We start from the raw sequence: 21,312 nt of genomic DNA, 5'->3' as shown, positions 1-21,312 counted from the left end.
GAGTTATGATGTCTATTAAAAGATGGTATTATTTTCCACTTAATGTATATATTGAATGAAAATTCAATAAAAACCCCAAAGGCATAATTTTAGAATCTGATAAATTTTGTTAGAAAGATTAAGTAGGTATTAATAGGGAAATGGAGAAAAAGGAGACTAAGGATATAGTATTTGTCATACAAAATTTTAAACCTTATTCTAAAGTTACATAATTTTAAGAAAAGTGGTAACAATATTATCACAAACATCAGGTCAATGAGATAGAATCAAATAGTCTTAAAGTGGACCCTGCAATTGAGTTTTGCATGAGAAGGCAGTATAAATCAGACAAAGTAAACAGTCTGTGATGATTGTCTATTTTTTATGAACAAAGCTACCCAAGATCTAGGTACTTCTTTTCCAGGTGAAAGATTATATTGAGGGGGAGAAAATCACTTTTGCCAAGTCTCACATTCAAAGCTGCTTTGTTTAGAAGCAGTGGCAGTTATGCTCTTGGATTCTCTTAGAGAGTAGAGAAAACTTTGGTTTCACAGAATCAAAAAAATTGGGAAGTTTGGTGAGTTACCACAGACCTACCATTTCCGCTGTCATAGAGGTTTTATAAGAAGGTCATAATACCTCCTCCCCCACCTCCAAAGAATTGCTGAGAAATAAAGGAATGAGAAAGCCTTCTTAAAAGTCCTTCTATAGGGATTCTGAAAATTCTGTCTTACAGTAAGTATAACAGCCTACAGAGGGATTCGTCCTTAATTTGTGCAAGTCCTAAAACAAATGGATATAATAAGTTCATAAGCAAATGGAGAAATTACAGTAGAAATAGCATTAGCTTGTAGAACACAGACACCAACTCCTATTTAGGAAAATAACATACAGAACAAACAATTTGGAAAAATACTTGTCAATACTGCGGTTAATATGCAAAATTAAGGGTCAGTGTACAAAAACTTCATATAAAATCAACAAGAAAAACAAAAAGTCCATTTAGGTAAGTGGAGAAAGGATAAGAAGAGATTCACAGATGAGTAAATATGAATATTCTAATATACAGTATAATGTAAATATTTGTAAAATTTATACCAAATTTTTTGTAATACAAGTTTTTAAATGTTAAAACATTTGACCCATTAATCATCTTTTTCCTAGAGTAAAACTTTTTTAAATAAAAAAGATTTATATCAGAGTATTATTGTTAAAACTGAAGTTTTAAGTTGACTCAGATTGAATTCAACTTGATTTAACCAATGTAGGAGAAATGGTAAAGAACTTGTAATGGAATATTATTAATACGTAACTCTTAAAATGAGGACTGGAGAGATTTTTTTTAATAATCTTGTTACGATAGTACAAAAGTATTAAAATATTTATGAAATAATAGTGGGTAAGTCTAAAAAATATTATTTACCAGTATCTCAATTCTGTAAAAAGATGTATACATAAAAAAGACTGAAAGAAAATATCTACCAAATATAAAAGAGTCAATATTACTGACTGCTTTATTATGAGTAGGTGGTAATTTCTTTTTTATGCTTTACCAGATTTTCAAAGTTTGGATTCATTACTTCAACAATCAGAAAATTTTAACGTTTGCCTTCCCCCAAACAACTCTACACATAAATATTATTACAGAGATCAAAGCTATTCTATGAAATAAAGATTGCATGTAACTATATTCTACCAGCCATTACATTTTTAAAGAATTAGTAAGGAGATACCACAAAATTTTACAACTGACTTTCTACTCTCACATTTCTAAAAATCTCCTTAGATTAAACCAAAGCTTCCTTTTATAATTAAAACCTTTTTTCTTTTTTTTCAAGTTGAACATTATTAAAGCTGTGTTAATTACATATTCCTTATTGAAATATAAAACTTGAAATATATTTTACTTTGTGTGTCAAACTGTATGTCTCAGAATACCCAACATTTTAATACCCTGTGGTAACGATTATCTCAACCCAGTTATAACCACATAGAGGGGTTGAAACATGCATTCATCCAAATTCCTATTGGTCCCTTCTATTTTTATCATGTTGTTTCAAAGGAGTTAAGATGATTATATCCACATTTTATCATTCTTCCAATTTCCTCAGATTAGAAAATTTTTGTGCAAAACCTTTAAGTTGCATTGGCAATTCACAAACAAAATCCTCCTCTAGCACAGACAACTATAGGGTGGGTAGGAAGAGACAGAAATTTTTCAAGCTGGTATTTACAGAACTTTTAATAACCAATATGCCTTTAGTATGATTTTTAAAATTTCTTGCAGGAAATTTGAAGCAATAAGAATTCTAAAGTTTAGAATAATTCACAGTTAAATGCAATCTCAAGGGCAGCTATCTTTTATAAGAGGTAATGTGGTTATTAAGATCATTTATATAAACTGAAGTTTTAGAAACTGCATACCATGAAAAAAATTTGGTGAGATATTATTTGTTGCTCTGATGAAATGAAAAAAAGGTGTTTTCTCTTGCTGGATTAAACGTAAGTAATATTTGTTCTTAATTGCAAGACTTCATAGAGTTTTCAATAAGCTAATGTGCATCATAAATAATACTTACACATAACACATTATTTTCATCTCCAAACCCCATTTTTAAGAATAGCTTCAACACATTGTCCTTCAAGAAACAGTTTGGGAAATTATTGACAATGCTTTTACTACTACTTTTAACATAAGACTTTTTCTTTTTTCCCAAACCTATAACTTTTTGCTACGTTATGATTACACATGATCTAAGCTAGAGATCTTCTATTCTTCACTGTCCCCACAAATAAATATTGTGCCAGTTTGTGTCTACTAAAAACAGCCATACACTCCGGCTGTGGTTTATTGAGAAGATACATGGGGAAATGAGGAAGAGCAAAATAGACTCCTAATTTGGCTCACAGAGGTCAAAACAGATTTTAGAATACCACCATAACCACAGAGCCAGGTACTATGGCAAACTGGATGATCATTTAGGGTAAAAATATTCTAGAGAATATAAATAGCTCTAGAGAACCAAGGTGTCCCCTCAGCACACGTCAACCTTCCCTCCCTGCTTTAGTGCTCCATATCATGCCAGCTCAGTCATTCTCTCTCTGTGTCTATAGCTCCTGCTGTCACTTGCAAGCTGACCCTCATTATTCTCCTCTCTATTGAGGCATTTTCTTAACCCAGAGTTCTGCAGCCCCATAGTTTCTGCTTACTGCTTCCTTTCTGTTGATCTCTCAGCAACTTTACCCCCCTTTTGTCTTCAGCCTTCCTTTGAATGTCTCATTCAAACCTCACAAAGGAGATGAAAATTTGATTGGGTCTGCCAGTCTCATCCATTTTTAGGCAGCCCAGTTGGTAAAAGTGCTCTCTCCGGGACAACATACACTCTGCTAGCCAGACTCTACATGGGTGCCTTTGTGGCCAGCACACACTCTGGGACCAATTGTATGTGGTAAGACTGGTGACGTCACCTGCATAAACAATCCCTCTGAGGGAATGAAAGAGCAGCAGGCACCTTGGACCTAGGAATCTCCAAGGAAAACCACGACACTGGCAGATAACTCAGGATGTCCCCTTTTAGTATCGTTCACATCTTCTTTTAGACTGCATTTAGTATATCCTTAACAATTTCATATTTTTATTTGTATAGTTTTATAGGGAAATCAGAATGTTTCTGCTTAAATTTGTACAGAGTATTGCTAAATGCTTTAAGGAAGAATAAGTACAGTAGATGGGATCCTCATTGAAACCTCAGTAAAAAATGTAAAATTCGAGACATATGCTGTAATAGAAATTAAAGATGTCTCTAGATGATCCAGTTTGGTGAACAAATTTGAATCATGCAATTGGATGATCAACCAGTTGCTTGAAATATTGTATAGATTAGGTATGCTTATTAATAAGGCAGGAGATCGTATACCTCCAGTAGTATTTTTGTTGCTATGAATTGGAGATGTAGAAAGTTACATTTAGGACTCAGTAAGGACAATTGATTCTTTCCGTAATCCTTACAGAAGGGTAGACTGGAGATGTTAAAAAGCTGAGAAGACACATCACCCTCCAACGCAGGATGTCAATAAGACATATGCACTGAAATGGGTTGGGTACCATCTAAGGCCAAGAAAATGACAAGCCGGAATGTAAAAAGCCTTGTGCTCTGTCATCAATAGTTTGAATGCTCGAGAGAGGTCAAGACCCATAAGATTAGCCCCTTCTTCTGTCACACAAAAATTGAAAGGCTAGTTTAAACCGTGCTTTTATAATAGCGCTATAAAGTAAGGTCATTCTTCCATGTATGCCAATAAGAACATTCACATCTGCAGCAATTTGTGCTATGGTAAGCCATAAAAGCAAAAGAGCACTTGGTCATATATATTCTTACAAAACCCAAGTGCCCAGAATCAATGAAACAGGAAAGTCACTGAGTGAGTAAGAATACATCCTGAAAAAGTGGCCCTGGCATTGGAATCATGTTAATTGAGTTACTTCTCCAGCTCAATTTGTACCATTCGTGGTAACATTTCTTCTGAAGGTGCTGGTGATCGATAATGTGACTGAAAATGGTAAGCAAAAGGAGTACTCTTCTTTGAGTGGCGTTAGTGAGATGCCTCTGTGGTGCTGGTGCTCACAGGCTCTGTTTCTCATAGGCCAGCAATTCTACACAGTCTCTGCCTCTAACAACGGGGCATTATATGGACCCTGATGTCATTTTTAAAGGCAAAGATTCACATCAGTCTAACAAATCTTCACCAATCTAAATCCAATCAATGTTCACGGGTAATGCAAAATAAATGTTAACGAAACTCTTAAGTAATTACAAATTCAGTTGCAATAACCCTATTAAATTCAGTGATTTATTTTTGCATCAACCAATATTGCATTGATTAGGTATGTGCTTGCATATTTTCCAAAAAATGTAATGCTTCTCAATATCAGGCATATTTGGAATAATTCTCTACTTGTGACAAATTTGACAGACTTTCAGTGCTTAAAGTAGCTAGTGTTTGCAGATGTAAAAACTTCTTACACAGAAACCTAAGAGGAATGATACAAAATATTATTTCAAGGGCTAAAGAGTTTTCCACAAACTTATTTAGGGCATAAAGAGTCATTGATAACTATCTTTGGCTTAAGGCAACTAATCTGAAATGGCTTCCACATAAGAAATACTGAAAGATCTTTTAGTAGCCTAACAAGTTATTGCTCTCATTATATCTGGCCAAATTAGAGTGAGTCAAGTTTGTAAAGGAAGCAAATAGGTTACATATTCAAATTGCCTTCCAGTTGACTCTTTATAAAGTGAGCTGGCAGCTTCAGCATAATCAAAGCTTAACAGGTATGAAGAGCACAAAAACAATCCAAAACAAGCAGCATTGTTGCCTGGGATAACAATCTTTAAAGAAAATCAAAGCTGTTCTGAATGAATTGTAAAGAAAAAAATTTTTTTTTTCTAGTGATCAGAACAGAGGGTCGTGGTTCACTGGTTCTGTCTCAAAGGACTCAGGAAACTGGGAGGGGCGGCCACTTTCCGCACTCCACAGGCCACATGGAAACTTGGCAGATAAATAAATATCCCCAGGGCCAGTGACTGGTCAGTTATGAATTGTAATTCAACTGTCTCTACAGTTGCCAGAGAAACCAACTTGGGAACTGTGGTACCTTTTGAGACATGACTAAAGAATGGCCATGGCTGGTTAGAATACAGTGCAAAGAACAGTGTTTGATCCATGTGTTGAACAGTGCAATGCAGACTCTTCCTTGCACTAACCAGCTGCTTGATCAGTAAAAAGGGGCACAGAAACTCATGCTCATGTCAGCATACCATGGCTCCCCAGTCCACAACTGACATATCTGGTGTTAAACTGAAAAATGGATACTTCAGAAACATGAATCTGCCACATTTCAAGGATATGACATCCGTTGAGAACAAATATGTGAAAACAAAACGATTCCATATAGCAGGTAAACACCTTGACAAATATGAAGGCTTTCAATCATGTCAAACGGTTTTAAAAACGTCCACTTTGCCATCCCTCTCTAGATACTTAACGTTTCCTAACACAAAAATAGAATAAATACAGGAGAGAAATCAATACTCTGTACATCCAAATTGTTCAAGCCTGCCACTGCAATCAAACTTTCTTCTTTTTCTCTGCAAAGAGCTCAGAGGCAGTCCTTTAGTTCAAGGATGAAACATTCTCACCGCTCCGTCTCTAAATATAAATATAGATAACAGAACATTAATTTCTTGAAAATTTAGCTGAAGTATTGTTTTTAGCTGTGTTTTCAGTGGTGGTTTTCTTTGACTAGATTGAATGATTCTTTTATAAATGACCTTGTCAGTAAAGCCGCATATAATTGGTAACTTTTTAATACTTAGTAATTGGTAAAGAAGGCCCTTTCCCATGGTTTAGTTAGAAATAACTTAATGTACACTTTTAAACAAGGATTATTTTCCTTGAACTCTAATACTCGTGAAAGCTGTTAAATTAGCAGCCCTGGGGCCTGGAAACTTGTTTAGCCACAAACTCATAGATCAGGAAAAGCTTTCTTTACAAGTCCTGGAAAAACTATGTCTCCAAACCCAACTGATGAAGACAGAAGGTTTTTAACAGATACAGTTTGGGCTTTAGTTTGCAACAGAGGGAACACACCTGGCCAGATGAGAGCCATCCATTAACTCATTTCCAAGAGATTATCTAATTGTTGTCTGATATCAAATAATCTTCTGAATAGACTTGGGGCTCCTTCTCCGACCTGCTTTGGAAGTCACTGATATTTTCCACATTATTTGCCTTTCCTCCACTTTAAAAAGGTTTCATTAAAATCAGGCTGAGTTATTTTTCTCTCTTTGATAATCAGGGCTTCTTGGCATAGTATTCAGGGCCTTTATCCTCAGGCATCCTTGCAGTCCATGCACTGTTCCCTCCTAGAACACTTAGGAATTCAACAGCTGCTTCAGGAAAGCTGAAACTTTGGAAGACAATATTTATGGTTGGATGGGCTGAAACTGTTAGTCTTTGGACAAGTATTTTGAAAAAAAATATTTACTGACTTCTAACAGTGTAATATATGCAAAAGGGAAGACTTGGAATAGCAGCAATTAGATTTTTTTATGGGGGGAAAAACCCTGAATTTAATTGTTTTTAAAAATTAAATTAAATTTTAGGAATTTAATATATAAAGACTTGGATTGTCACTTTTTGCTCTCAAGTAACAAAGCATTTTTGTGTGATTTTGAAAATGTCAACATTTTCCAAATATATATTATTCTGAAGAAATTGTTCATAAAATATTTTAGCAAATTTATGTAATGAGAAAACAACTACTTATATTATTAGTTATATTTAATAACTCCATTTTTCTGCTTCTGGAGTGATATATGCCATATAATATTTTGAGGTCATAAGACATAATACCATATCTCACTATTTATGAAAAATATAATGCAATCTGCTTACTGTTTTCATTGAGTTAAAGGTTCAAATGTTTTAATTTTTTTAAAAATATTCTTCACTGGAAACTATTTTTCTTACCACATGTAGCAAGGTCTTATATGCATATTGCAGGGAAAATAATAATAATGCAAGACCTAGACAAGAACATACTAAATCATAAACATTGAAAGAGCACACAAATATTCAGACATAGGATGGTTATCCTCTCCCTAGTTTGACAATTGCTGAAGAAAAAACTTTCTCTTTTTTTTTTTTTTTTTTCTATTTTTACTCAGGTTTACATTTAAAATGTGAAAATCTTAACTTTCTGTGATGAGCATAGGATGTATTCTGGTTAAGCAGTGGGAATATGGCTGGAGAAGCAGACAGGAGCTATTGCACTGGGTTAAGGAAATTTATATTATGTCTTGTTAGCAATCATGAAAGATTATGCAAGAAAATGATGTATCTGTGTTTTCATTCAGAAATGTAACTCTTGAGTCACTGCGGAAGATGGATTAAAATTAAAGGCAATAAGAGGTAGAAGTTCTCCTACAATAGAAAATAATCTAGTCAGTAAATTGTAGTCTATAATAATTACAGACTACAATAATATAGGCAAGAGATGATTAAGGCCTACAATAAATAATAAGGTTTGAAGAGAGTTAGAATGTTTAGAGATATTTGAGATGAGTCACCAGACCTGATGACCCAAGATATGGGGTAAGGGTGAAAGGATAATTCAACGATTTCACATTTTGACTTGGGTGACTGGATGGATGAAAGTACGATGGAACAAACTAAGGAAAGAGCACTTCCTGGGGAAGAGAGTAGGCACTGTCATGGAGGTTTTTGTGTGACATACTAATGGGACATCCAGAAGACAACCAGTAAAACACAACTGAATAAAACCTTCCTTCTTCATGAGAGAATAGATATATTATTAGGGGGTCCTTCATTAAAATGTCTTGCTATGAAAGTTCAGTGTTTCTCCAGCTAGTGCTGGCACAGAGTACCATCTCAGAAAGAGTGCATTGGATTTGAAAGGCGAATGAATACATAAAGGAATGTATGCATTTACCTTGACCTCTCCCACACTGATTATAATTATTTCTCCATGAACCCGCTGTTGGCTTCACTTTTCACACCTTGCATTGGAAACAATGTTCTGCTTCTCATCAGAGGAAACTTGTGGGTCTCAGAAGAGTCATGAAACCAACTGTAATATCTAATTTCTTAGGTCACATTTGTCCTTAGATGCCTACGATTCTTCTCTTTTTCCTCAAATGAAGCAGTGTAAGCTCTTGGAACTCAAAATTTTCCCTGTTAAAGAAATCATCCTACTGTCACTTGTTAATTTCTTACATCTCTATAATAAAGAGCTCAAATTTAATTTTTCATCAATGTAAGCTTTTTTCTTTTTTGCATCTAATTACCAATAATGTAAGCTTTGGGAGAAGAGAATAAGTTTAACCTGCTCATTGGGCCAAACTAAAATTCCTTTTTCTCAATCCTTAGCCATTTTACATAAACTACATTCCATGTAGCAGCAGGATGGATCTAAAATCAGCATGTATGTCAAAGAGAAGAATATTCACGTAGAGTAATTTATACAGCGAGCCAATTTAAACACCTCATTTAAATTTTATGAAAATGGTTTTGCTTGTCCAGCAACTGGCTATGGAATAATGTTAGGAGGAGCTTATTTTCTGGCCCTAATTTCCCTTTTTTTTTCCCCCACACTGTTTAAAATCTAGCCTCCAGCACTCTTCCATCCAAACAACACAAAACAAAAATAATTTTCAAACTTAGGTAACTCCTTTAAGGTAATACATTTCCCTTGCAAGATAATTGCCATTTGCTAAGGCAGAGGTGGTCTAATATACCTTCAAGTCTACTTGTAGGCTGTTAGACGCTGAGGTTCATGTTGTTGCACCCTGCCTCCACTGTTTATTAGGAATTAAGGCTGCTGGGTGCACAGGAGTTTAATCAACAGATCCAAGTTGGGCACCAAATCTCTGATCAGAGTTTTTTTAAAAAGGATAATTTATTTCTGTTTATCTTAGACTTCATGTGGCTCTAAAAAATTTAACTCAAACTGAAGCAGGAGGGGGAATTAAAAGCTTGAGGTTGATCTAAGTTCCTTCAGTCTACAAATTCTATGGTTGATTTTATAGCTTAAAAATAACTGATGATCTTTCTCCTCTTACCTTTAAATGTTCTATATTGGCATAGCTCTTTCAAAGGCTGGCCTCTTGAAATCTTTCAAAAAAATGGTAAAACTTAAAGTCTTCTTAATGACTAACTTTCATAAGGTAGAAGGCAATCTCTACTTTGCCTTGTACAGATCCTAAAGAACAGATGCATGCAGGAGAGAGGCAGATAACTAGCATTTGGCTGCCAGGAAAGTGGACTCATTGGGAAGTCCCTCTGACTTCTGAGACTCAATCAAAAATGCAACTCACTGTTGAATTTGAAAACCGCAGCCAGGTCATCCCCATGTTGTAATAAGGAAGTCTTTATATTCTGATGACCATGGTGTTAAGCCTTGTTTGTACTTAGGCTTCCTTGCAACACTTTCACATTTCATCTTATTAAATGGTTGGGCCACCTTTAACTTTATACCCACTTTCTCCAGACTGCAGTGTTTGATCATGGATTTATAGATCATTTAACACAGGCGACAGCTATTTCACCAACAGCCTTGCTGTCATTAAGCAGCAGCTACTGTCAAAAGTTCAGGAACAGGCCCAGCAGGATGATGAAAAGAATCAAGACACAGTGCCTACCCAACTGTCACAACAACAGGAAGAAGCATCTGGTGCCCAGAACAGCCAGCAGAAAGGGCACCCGCAATGGCGGGCCTGATTCCGTAGGCCTTTTGGAGTAGCTGCCCCTACCTCCCAGCTCTATCTCAAGGGACAAGCCAAATAATCCCATAAACTCCACAGAACACAAATCAGAAAGTTCTTTTGTTAGAAGCAGCCCCATGGAATCATCAGTCTCAGTATCAGAGGTTTTCCTGAAAATTGAGACAGCATTTCTTTGTGAATGTAGTCTTGAGTGGGGGGTGGGGGGGAATGTTTACCTTGCCAAAAAAAAAAGTTTATTTTAAAGACATATGTCTTTGCTTCTTGGAATCCACATTCACAGTGGAAATGGAAAAATCTCTTTCCTTACATACTCATTTGTTATCTTTTGTTACATATTCATTCATTCGTTTTCACCATTTCTTAATACAGCTATGTCTTTGTCTGCAGCACTGTTTCCTGTCATACTGACATTGTGAGGACTAAATTAGAGAATGCATGCAAAGTCTCTTGAATGGGACCCAGAACAAAATATACCTTTGGTAAACGGCAACATTTTTCCTTTTCTTTCTTTCTTTTTTTTTTTTTTTTCGAGACGGAGTCTCACTCTGTCGCCCAGGCTGGAGTGCAGTGGTGCCATCTCAGCTCTCTGCATCCTCCACCTCCTGGGTTCACGCCATTCTCCTGCCTCAGCCTCCCGAGTAGCTGGGACTACAGGTGCCCGCCACCATGCCCAGCTAATGTTTTTGTATTTTTAGTAGAGACGGGTTTCACCGTATTAGCCAGGATGGTCTCTATCTCCTGACTTTGTGATCCGCCTGCCTTGGCCTCCCAAAGTGCTGGGATTACAGGCCTGAGCCACCACGCCTGGCCCTAGAAAGGATTCTTTCAAAAAATGTTGTGGGTTTTTCAAAAAAACCCATTCTTTCAAAAAAATGATGATGGAAAGCTCCAGGCCAGCCCACAAAATGATTACCTTTTTTGAATTTGAAACTGTGTAACCTTTCAGGAATAGATAGAAGTAAATCCTGCTTTAAATATATTTTTTAAAATATCACTGAATGAAAAATAAATATCATTGTTAGCATCATGTACCTTTAACGCTGATTCTTGAGTAAAGCAGTAAGTTAAACACAAAAGTCTGCCATGAAAATTTTACAGTGAATACATTTAAGAATTTTGGGAGTACATAACTTTTTTTTGTATTTTAATGATGAACAAGTATTCTTTTAGTGTCATGTATTTATTTTCCTTTGATCCAAACTTGTATTTTTTGTCACAAAAAGGAAATGAGTAATTTAAGGATAATGAAGAGTACTATGTAGGTTACACATAGGAACCATGTCTTATTTGTTAATGCCAGTGCTAGCATATATCTGGAGATATGTGTGTATGTGTGTGTACACATATATAATCTATTATATGTAAAATCATTATATATAACATCTATACATGTTTGTATACATGTATACATATTGTATAGGTGTGTATATATGTCTCAGATGAAGAAATAGATAAACAGAAGATAGAGATATGTATGTGTACATATTATATAGGTGTATGTATATATGTCACAGATGAAAAAACAGATAGATGATAGAGATAGCTAGCTCTCTCTAGCTAGCTAGATAGGTATGTCTGGTATTTGGTGATGAGCCCTTGGTTTAATAAATGAATTAAAGAATGAGGAAAGCATTTCCTCTAGTAAGCAGGCAAGAACAGAAGACAACAGAGAAAAAAGCTAAGCTAAAATTATATGAGTTCTCAATTGTGAAAGACTGAGAAGCACAGAGGAAAGAAGCTGTGAGAAGTTACTCTTGGGTCGGGGTAAAAAGACAGTACCAGAGATGCTCGGCAATTTAGCAGTTGTGCAACTTACGATAATTTGCAACGGCAAATAAAGCCACTGCCCACCTTACGAGGCCTTAAACCTGTGTTTCTTAAACTCTAATGTGCTTACAAATCACCTGGGTATCTTCTAAAAGCCTTTTGTCATGGTTCTGGGGTGGGTCTTGACATGCTGCATTTCTTACAACACCTATGTGACGCTAATGATGACTACACTGTGTAGCAAGGGTTTGAGACATATTATGTTATTTGACTGGTCCTTTGCATCTATTGTTGACTGGATGAAATGTCTAGAGTCAGGCTATCCCATGAGTGGTTCATGAGCTCAGTGTTGTCATCAAGAACCCAGAGTCTTTTCATCCTTCTGCTTTCATCTTAGCATGGTTTAACATACATTACTGCATGATCACACATGGCTGCTACTCTTGCACAATCAAATCCAAAGGTGGGAAGCAGACTGATATGTTTGAGAATATTACATTATTGTGTCTTCTTTCATCACAGAAAAAAACTTAGAAGGCTCACAATGTATTTCTCCTAATAACCAGATTCCCCTAATTGGCCACAAATTAATCATATGAACCAGTTTCTGTCAAAGAGACAGGTTGGAAAAGAAAGTAGCTAGACTTTTCAGTCTCTCTAGTGAAGAGTGGACAGGAGAAGGGGATGAGAATGGATGCTAGGTAACCAATAAACAGGTAATCCATAGGAACTTTTGTTATGGTTTTCCTCTGAAACAAGGTAGATGCTCTAAACCTCTGAGTCCATTCTTTATATTTCTAGAAATGTCTCTTGTTAATTTCTGGAAGAAGGTAGCTGGTGATTAAAATCATCTATTTTAAATTGCAGTGTTCAATGCAGTATAGGTTTAAATGGGCTTTATGTAAAATAAATGGGATATTCCTGGCTTTTGGCTAATGGGTGCTTATTCCTCTCCCTTAGTCTGTTTAATGTACCTTACTAGCTTAACCATTTGACACAGCTGTGCATCAGCTCTTCATAGCATATTTGTTCACAAAATACATAACAAAAATTGAAATCAAAGGCATGGTAAGAATGTAAAGTTGTTGAAAGGAATGGAACAGATGGTTAGAGCAAATTACTTGCTGTGTCAACTGACTTCAACTCTTTAGGTATTTGTTGTGGGAAATATACAATACTGCAGATGTTTCAAATGATTTATTTCAATGTCATGTTCAATAATTTATTATCACAAAAGGGAAACTCCAAAGAGAATAACTTAATACATGATCAATACATTTTAAGAAGTATAAAGAGAAAATATAAATGCTCTAAAGAAGGTAGTAAAACTTCAAATCATAGCAAAGTTTCATTTTTCACATACGTAGTTAACATCTCTCTTTGGACGAATTTTATTTGAAGAAGTTGACATTTTAGCAGCTAAAGAGCTACGCAAATAGAAGGTGTCAATGCAAGCAGATCCTCTGTAATGTAAGTGATCAATGTAGGTATGTTTCGAACTTTTTTCAATTTTGCAGGTCCTCTTTATGAACCAATGAGATTCTAAGGGATTTGTAAGAGAGTAATATAAAAAGGAAAGTGCTAATTTATATATTTTCATTGACAATTTTAATTTTCTTCTTCTGAGACAGTCTCACTCTGTCGCCCAAGCTGGAGTGTAGTGACACCAACATGGCTCACTGTAGCCTCAAACTTTCATGCTCAAGTGATCCTCCTACCTCAGTCCCAGAGTAGCTAGGACCACAGGTATGTGCCACCATGTCCAGTTATTTATATATATATATTTTTAGTAGAGACAGGGTCTCACTGTGTTGCCCAGCTTGGTCTCAAATTCCTGAGCTCAAGTGATGTACTCACCTTGGCCTCCCAAAGTGCTGGGATTAAAGGAATGAGCCACTGCACCGGGCCAGTTGTCAACTGTAATGTTTCAATAACTGAAATGTTCATTACTGCAATATAGGTTCACTGTGAAGGCAGATATGATGGTTGATTAGACTAGAATGAAAACAAAGGTATTTGATTTGCATGGACACTAGAATTATGACTATGGCCTGATAAATTACCTTCGTATTTTATAATAAAACATTTCTCTAGCAAAACAAATACTTGTGTTTGCCTGAAATAAGTACCATAGAACAAATACTAAATAGCTGTTTTGTTTGTCTACCATATTATAGAATGAGTGTATAAGTTACAGTGGGGTAGTTTCTGATATTATAACAAACCAACCTAAAATCTCAGTTGACTAATACAGCAAAGTCTTTTTCCCATTAATGCTGCATGGCCATCTCTGCTTGGCAGAGGGTTCAGCTCATCAAAAGAACTCACAGAACTAGTTTTATGGAGAGTTCATTAGCCATTCTTCTAGGATTGCAGAAACAGAGTAAAAGGGGGCTTCACAAAATATTCATTTACTCTTAGACTCTGCTCTGAAACTGTATCACCTTCTACCTGGAGTAAACCAAACTGCAAAGGCTGAGGGCAGAGTCCCCAAGACTGTCCTATTTCTGACACGAGTGCAAGTTTAAGGAGTTTCTGAAACCATCCTCGGTTTCAGTAACTTGCTGGAAGTATTCAGAAAATTTGCTGAGAGCTAGTCTACTCATGGTTATGGTACATTACAGGGAAAAGGATACCAAATAGGACCCACCAAAGGAAGAGTTGCATGGGGCAGAGTCAAAGAAGGTTCCAAACTTAAAGCTTCTGTTGTCCTTAGGACACATTACCTTCCCAGCATCCATGAGTGACAATATGCATAGAGTATTGCCACACCAGGAACCTCACCCAGACTTTGGTGTACAGACTTTTTATTGGGACTTCATTGAACGGGTATGATTGATTAATTGTCCACGTGGTTGAACTGTTTCTAGCACCACCCCCAGAAGGTCAGTCTCACACCCCATGGTCTGAGAGGCCTCTATCCGAGTTACCTTGCTAGCATAAAATATTAGGTGGGGTTCAAGGGGCCCATCATAAATAATAAAGATACTTGAAATCGCAGAGGGAATTGTAAATATTTAGGACATTATTTCCTAGAAGCCAGGGAAAAGGCCAGATGTCTCTTTGGGCAAAGGCAAATTCTTTACTACGCGTTTTCACTCACATTTTATTGGCAGGCTCATACTTGAGCCCAACATGGAAGAAAAATGTAACTTTCTTACATGAAGGGGATACATTTTGAATAGTAATAACGCAAACTATCACTTCAAAAATATAACCATTTTTAGTTAATGTCTTTTTTATTAGTAAAATTTGGTATAACTTAATCTACAAGTCCTGAGGATATAGTTTAATTGCTTTGATTACTGGACAATTCCAGATTTCTTCACTGCTGATATCTGTTCCATTGGTTTGAGTGGTATATTCTGCAAATACATAACATCAGATAGTATTCTTAATTGTTACTTGTCTATTTTTATTTATTACTATTTATTTTTAGGATTTATAACTAAAATGAGCATCACCTTTTGCTCAGTCACTTAGTCCATCATGAATTTAATTAAGAAATATATATTAATGATCATCCTAAAAGGTATTCTGAGCACAGGGCTACAGCCATGAATAAGACAGACATAGTATTGATCCTCTTGGAATTTATGGTCTATCAACTTTAAATTCTCTGTGATAAAAAGACATGGATATGGCCAAATAATATTGGAGGGATGAAATAATTAGCAAATTAACATTGGCAACCATCATAATAATTTATTAAGGTAAACATTAATGAATGTTAAACCAATTGGGTAAAAATTAGATGTGAAGTAAGATAGTTACTTCTTCTCAAAGTATATCTCCACAATATATTTGTTAATTACAAATAGAAAAATAATAATATTGGAAAAATATGACAGACACCACCTTAACCAAGTACGGTTAACATTGTAAGTAATGTGATAAGCATCATATGGCTTATGAGAGGATGCACTAAAGACCAGGATCACTTCTTTCACATTGCTACCAAAGTTTATATTTGTGCCTAGCTATGAGAAAATATCAGACAAAACTAAATTGAGGGCATTCTTTACAATAAATAGACTAATCTCTTAAAAAATGAAAAAGTTAAAATGTCAAAGAGAGATAGAGCCACATTTGGAAGAGCAGAGAAAGGACCTTCAAAAATATGCTCTTTCGTAAAATAAATAAGATGAATGAAAAAAATGTGAAAGTAATATTTTAGAACTCTGTAAATTAAACAAAGGCTTGCAACAATATGCAGAGTTTTTATTTTTAAAAAAAAAGATAGATGAATTGCAAACTATGACATTTGAACTTGCCATATTCTCACCCTTCTATTTCTACTCTTTGGTAGCCTTAGATTCTTGCAGTCACAATAGTCATGAAACTAGCAGTCTAAAAGCTACTGGATGAAGCAGAATTGTTCCTCAAAAGCCGGTTCACAGAGAAGTGTCATTATTTAACCTGTCTGGCAGTTTCCTGGATCCCTCACTTGCAGAGCCTGCTTTTACTTGACCTGACTTAGAATTTACTCCTGCAAACAACCTTTTTTTCCCAGCATTAAAAAAACCAAAACAAAACAAAAAACAATCAACAGGCATTGTTAAACCTTGTAGCTGCCTGAGGAGATAATAATAGCTGGGGCCATCAGAAAGTTGGCAAAGCACTTAAAAGAGAAAAAAAAATGTGGAATGAGATGTTCATAGGATACTTTGAAAAATACCTTCATATTCCTGAGTATTTAGAAAGCTATGTGCATGTGCAAGCTTGTAGTTATGCCTGGGTAACACTGAGAAGGTTGCAGTCTCTCACTTAGGGCTAACCTTGAGGCTCTGAGGCAGCAGGAAATGAAGGCTGATGGAAAGTTTAAGGGATTCCCCATAACATACACAGAGCTCCTTGGCTAAGCTGAGAGATTTATTAATTCAAGACATTTAAGGAAATGTATGTCCAATCATTAACTGACCACTGTATTAGTCAGAGTTCTCCAGAGGGTCAGAACTAATAGGATATGTATGTGTGTGAGAGTGTGTGTGTGTGTTATATATAATAGGATATATATTATAATAGGGCATATATAATAGATATAGTTGTGTGTGTGTGTGTGTATATATATATATATATATATGAGTTTATTAAGTGTTAAGTCACATGATCACAAGGTCCCACAATAGGCCATTTGCAAGCTGAGGAGCAAGGAAGCCATTCTGAGTCTCAAAGCTGAAGAACTTGGAGTCCAATGTTCCATGACAGTAAGCATCCAGCACGGAGGCAGGACTAGATTGCAGCTCTGACTTGGATGGACAGAGCAGTGTGTGGAGGCTCGCTACATCAATGGAATAGCCTGTGGGAAAAGATATCTGAACAATAGTCTTCAGCCCTAGACCTTCCCTCTGACAGAGCCTACCCAAATGGGAAGGAACCAGAAAACCAACCGTGGTAATATGACAAAAGAAGGTTCTTTAACACCCCCAGATAATCACACTAGCTCACCAGCAATGTATCCAAGAAGAAATTCCTGATTTATCTGAAAAAGAATTCAGGAGGTTAGTTATTAAGCTAATCAGGGAGGCACCAGAGAAAGGCAAAGCCCAATGTAAGGAAATTTAGAAACAGGTATGAGTGAAGGGAGAAATATACAATGAAATAGATAGCATAACTTTAAAAAAAAAACTTCAGGAAACAATGGACACACTTATAGAAATGTAAAATACTCTGGAAAGTCTCAGGAATCAAATCAAGCAAGCAGAAGAAAGAATTTTAGAGTTCACAGGTAAGGTTTTCAAATTAACCCAATCTAACAAAGACAAAAAAGAACAAGAAAATATGAACAAACCTTCAAGAAGTCTGGGGTTATGTTAAATGAACAAACATAAGAATAATCAGTGTTTCTGGGGAAGAAGAGAAATCTAAAAGTTTGGAAAATATATTTGAGGGAATTATCAAGGAAAACTTCCCTGGCCTTGTTAGAGACCTAGACGTCCAACCAGAAGAAGCTCAAAGAACACCTGGGAAATTTATTGCAAAAAGATCAACACCTAGGCACATTGTCATCAAGTTATCTAAAGTTAAGATGAAGGAAAGAATCTTAAGAGCTGTGAAACAAAAACACCACATAACCTATAAAGGAAAACCCATCAGATTACAAGCAGGTTTCTCAGCAGAAACCCTACAAGCTTGAAGGGATTGGGGCCTATCTTCAGCTTCCTCAAATAAAACAATTATCAGCCAAGAATTTTGTATTCAGTGAAACTAAGTTTCATATATGAAGGGAAGATATAGTTTTTTCCAGACAAACAAATGCTGAGAGAATTCACCACTACCAAGCTACCACTACAAGAACTGCTAAAAGGAGCTCTAAATCTTGAAACAAATCCTGGAAAACCATCACAACAGAACCTCTTTAAAGCATAAATCTCACAGGACCTAAAAAACAAAAATACAATTAAAAAAACAAAAACCAAAAACCAAGATATACAGGAAACAGAAAGCACAATCAATAGAATGGTACCTCACATCTGAATACTAACTGAATGTAAATGGCCTAAATGCTCCACTTAAAAGATACAGAATTCCAGAATGGATAAGGATTCACCAACCAACTATCTGCTGCCTTCAAGAGACTCACCTAACACATAAGGATTCACATAAACTTAATGTAATGGGGTGGAAAAAGACACTTCATGCAAATGGACAGCAAAAGCAAGCATGAGTAGTTATTGTTATATCAAACAAAACAAACTTTAAAGCAACAGCAATTAAAAAAGGCAAAGAGAGACATAATATAATGATAAAAGGCCTTGTCCAAGAGGAAAATACCACAATCCTAAAAATATATGCACCTAACACTGGAGATCCCAAATTTATAAAACAATTACTAACAGACCTAAGAAATGAGATGGACAACAACACAATAATCATGGGGGACTTCCATACTCCACTGACAGCACTAGACAGGTCATCAAGACAGAAAGTCAACAAAGAAACAATGGATTTAAACTATACCCTGGAAAAAAAGAACTTTAACAGATATATACAGCACATTCCTTCCAACAACCACAGAATATACATTCTACTTAACAGCACATGGAACTTTCTCCAAGATGGATCATATGACAGGCCACCAAATGAGCTTCAATAAATTTAAGAAAATTGAAATTATACTCTCTCAGACCACAGTGGAAGACAACTGGAAATCAACTCCAAAAGGAACTTTCAAAACTATGCAAATACATGGAAATCAAATAACCTGCTCCTGAATGATCATTGGGTAAAAAATGAAATGAAGATGGAAATCTAAAATTCTTCAAACTGAACAATAGTGTCACAACCTATCAAAACTTCTGGGATACAGCAAAGGCAGTGCTAAAGAGGAAGTTCATAGCCCTAAATGCCTACATCAAAAAGTCTGAAAGAGCACAGACAGACAATCTAAGGTCACACCTCAAGGAACTAGAGAAACAAGAAGAAACTGAACCCAAACCAAGCAGAAAAAAGAAAATAACCAAGATCAGAGCAGAACTAAATAAAATTGAAATAAACAAATGGAAAATACAAAAGATAAAACAAAAAGCTGGTTCTTTGAAAAGATAAGTAAAATGGATAGACCATTAGCAAGATTAACCAAGAAAAGAAGAGAAAAATCCAAATAAACTCAGTAGGAAATGAAATGAGAGATATTACAACTGACACCATAGAAATACAAAAGATCATTCAAGGCTACTGTGAACACCTTTATTCATATTAACTAGAAAATCTAGAAGAGATGGATCAATTCTTGGAAAGATACAACCCTCCTAGCTTAAATCAGGTAGAATTAGATACTCTGAACAGACCAATAACAAGCAGCAAGATTGAAATGGTAATTTAAAAATTACCAACGACAAAAAAAAGGTTCAGGACCAGACGGATTCACAGTAGAATTCAACCAGACATTCAATCCTACTGACACTATTCCACAAGATAGAGAAAGAGCAAACCCACCTTAAATCATTCTATCAAGCCACTATCACTCTAATGCCAAAACCAGGAAAGGACATAACCAGAAAAGAAAACTACAGACCAATATCCCTGATGAACAGAAAGGCTAAAATTCTTAATAAAATACTAGGTAACTGAATCCAACAATATATTAAAAAGATAATCCACCATGATCAAGTGGGTTTCATTCAAGGGATATAGGGATGACTTAACATACTCAAATGAATAAATATGTTACACAACATAAAGAGAATTAAGAACATAAATCACATGAGCATCTCAAAAGATGAAGAAAAAGCATTTCACAAACTCCAGCATTGCTTTATGTTTAAAACTCTCAGCAAAATTGGCATAGAAAGGACATACCTCAATGTAATAAAGGCCATGTATGACAAACCCACAGCCAACATAATCCTGAATTGGGAAAAGCTGAAAGCATTCCCTCTGAAAACTGGAATAAGACAAGGATGTCCACTCTCACCACTCCTCTTCAACATAGTACTAGGAGTCCTAGCCAAAGCAATCAGAGAAGAGAAAGGAATAAAGAGCATCTAAATTGGTAAAGAGAAAGTCAAACTGCTGCTGTTTGGTGATGATATGATTGTTTACCTAGAAAATCTTAAGGATTCCTCCAGAAAGCTCATAGAACTGATAAAAGAATCAGCAAAGTTTCCAGATATAAAATTAATGTACACCCACAGTGACCAAGTGAAAATTAAATCAAGAACTCAAACCCTTTTACAATAGCTTCAAAAAACATAAAATACTTAGGAATATATCTAATCAAGAAGGCAAAAGACCTCTACAAGGAAAACACTGCTAAAACAAATCACAGATGACACAAACAATGTAAACACATCCCATGCTCATGGATGGGTAGAATCAATATTGTGAAAATGGCCATGTCACCAAAAGCAATCTACAAATTCAGTGCAATTCCCATCAAAATACCACCATCATTTTTCATGGATTAGGAAAAACAATTCTAAAATTCATGTGGAACCAAAAATGGGCCTGCATAGCTTAAGCAAGACTAAGCAAAAAAAAAAAAAAAAAAAAAAAAAAAAAAAACACAAAAAACAAACAAATCTGGAGGCATCACATTACCTGATTTCAAACTATACTATAAGGCCATAGTCACCAAAGCAGCAAGATACTGGTATACAGATGGACACATAGACCAGTGGAACAGAATAGAGAACCCAGAAATAAACCAAAATACCTAAAGTGAACTGATCTTCGACAAAGCAAGCAAAAACATAAAATGGGGAAAGGACCCCCTTTACAGCAAATGGTGCTGTGCTAATTGGCTAGCCACATGTAG

Source organism: Macaca thibetana, chromosome 12 (genome assembly GCF_024542745.1).
Source record: "Macaca thibetana thibetana isolate TM-01 chromosome 12, ASM2454274v1, whole genome shotgun sequence".
Taxonomy (NCBI): Eukaryota; Metazoa; Chordata; class Mammalia; order Primates; family Cercopithecidae; genus Macaca; species Macaca thibetana.
The sequence above is the reverse complement of the archived record's forward strand: the minus strand, read 5'-3'. Positions refer to the sequence as shown.